The sequence below is a fragment of the Porites lutea genome, chromosome 10 (assembly GCF_958299795.1).
Source record: "Porites lutea chromosome 10, jaPorLute2.1, whole genome shotgun sequence".
Taxonomy (NCBI): Eukaryota; Metazoa; Cnidaria; class Anthozoa; order Scleractinia; family Poritidae; genus Porites; species Porites lutea.
Genome location: NC_133210.1, coordinates 7,741,828 through 7,744,055, shown reverse-complemented (window position 1 = coordinate 7,744,055; position 2,228 = coordinate 7,741,828). Strand labels below are relative to the sequence as shown.

The window sequence follows — 2,228 nt, the reverse complement described above, 5'->3', positions numbered from 1 at the left end:
AACAGTAAATGCATAGTTATTGACTTAGAAACTAAGCTAAGAAAATACTGAAAGAATTAAAACAAACATAAAAAGAGCTTTAAGCATTAAAAAAAAAAGAAAAAAAAAGTGTAACAGTAAGGCCCTTCAGATGTTATCAGGAGCCCATCACCCAGGGGTGTAAATCTCTCGTGCTTAGATTTTAACTAGGCTATTTATAGATTAATCTTTCAGGCCAAGAAAAACGGGACTGAGTAGGACTTCCAGCAATCAGCGGAGGAGATCAAAGAAGTATAAAGCGATTAAGGTTTTAACTGAATGACAAACCTTAACAGTTAGCCACTATCTGAGAAGATCAACCGCCATGTTGGATTGCACCGCAGTTGTTTTTAGTGCACAGCCAATTTTTCGTAAACGAGTGACGTAATGTCTTACCCTTTCACCGACAATGCAATGCAAAAGAGGATGATATCTGGTTGCTAAAATGCTCGTCATTCAGAACGTTGAAAACTGTCGGGCTGAAACTGAATTTACAGATTTATTAAGCACCCACAGATTTATCATATAATAACCATTTAGTTTCTCTACGGGCTCAGATTTGCAATTAAAACAAACTTTTTTTAATGTTTTTAGAAGACAGTTATCGGGTTAAGTACCCTTCTTAAAATATAAACTAGCATTAGCTCTAGCCTTTGGATGAGATAGTTCCATGACAAAAAAAAAACGTACCTTAAAAAAGAGAGAGAAACAGAAAGCCTCAAAAAAGAAGAAAAAACTTTAACGAAAGGGCCTTAAAACATCCAGCTTGGTAATTTAGGGTACAAAAAAAAAAAAGCTGTGATCCTAGCCCCAGCATTTGTAAGGTGAAATCTCGCTTATAATTAGATGCCCCTGGGTTTCAGGGCAGTTTCAGGGAAAAAAGTGTTTCTTCAGTGGGCCTCCCGTGGCTTTAAACTCTCAATAGAGTATAGGGTGACTTAAAGTCAGTATATACATAAAAACAACCTTGCAATGCCGGGTTGGAATGAAGAATTACCCGTCCTCTATACTCCACGGACTCCGCACTCCCATGCTCCGGTGGAGTTTCAAAGGATTTCTGACTACAAGTTACCCTGTATTTATTACTGTCAGTAGTGTACATTATAAACAAAGGGGTTTAAACAAGAATCTAGGGATTACATATTTAGCTATTGTTTTAACGCTTTGCAAAATCCTTACGACATATATAGACTGGCTGAAATACCTGTAACGCTACCAGTATGATTAAAATAACATTGTTCCGCACTTGGCTTGCTTTATACTTCAGTATTTCTCATTTCAAATTAGTAATCATGTACATAGTTTGACCAATGAATGATTGCATGACCTGATAAGTCATTAACGTCGCGGTACTCCTTTGTTTGTCTGTCAGTTAAGCCATGGTGGCCTAGGGTAATTTCTTTTTTTTAAAAAACTAAAACGTCCTTTGTCATAGTTATATTTTTCATTACATTTGTCGGCAAATTGCAAGTTACAATAACAAGCAAGTATTCGATACATCCTTGCTATTGTTTCCACGTGGTCTAATTGATTAAAACAAGAAACGCCTAAGACCCTTGACCTCGGTGGCCATGGAAGAGCGTACAAACTTGTAGGCATTACTCAAATGTAGTGATTTTACTGGCTGATCACCAATCGCGTCTCCATAGATCCCTTTTGGCCATGTGTTAAGTGTCCTGACGCGTTTTTGGTGCTGACCAGAGAGAAAACGGGCTCTTGAGACGAGATTGGCTGATGACAACAGCCGCAAAGAATCCAGCAAACTAATCACAGCTGTTATAACAACTCCAAAACAATCAACTTGTGCCATGAAAGCAAAAACAAATTCCGCTTGGGTGCAAGAAATGTTTGAGCCAATTTTAAGCGCAGTGATGTCAAATCAAACGCACAGTCAATAGAAGGTACCCTTGATGCCAGACCTCTTCCCGCTCATCAGCGGCGATGGAGAAGCGTAAAGAGCGAAGTACTAAAGTACTGGCCCCAGTTGTTCAAAACGTGGATAAAGCTATCCGCTGGTTAAATCTTTATGTAGTGGATAACGCAATTAGTTTCCCTATAACACTCATCCACTGGATAGTGATTTATCCGGTGAATAGCGCTATCCATCGTTTGAACAACCAGAGCCTGGTCGGCGAGAGATTAGTTCTTTCTCTTCGCTTAGCGACTCGCTTTCGCGGGTTCCAATGGAAAAAAACCTGTGTCACCCTGTG

The 2,228-nt window shown here is 39.2% G+C and overlaps 1 protein-coding gene across 1 annotated transcript in view; it reads left to right on the top strand.

The window, feature by feature from the left end:
* LOC140949443 (receptor-type tyrosine-protein kinase FLT3-like) overlaps positions 1–207 on the top strand; it is a 22,686-nt gene extending 22,479 nt beyond the window's left edge. Inside the window, exon 13 of the mRNA XM_073398604.1 lies at positions 1–207. This exon is cut by the window's left edge and continues 231 nt beyond it. The gene's annotated coding sequence lies outside the window, so the exon portion shown is untranslated.
* Positions 208–2,228: the final 2,021 nt, after the last annotated feature.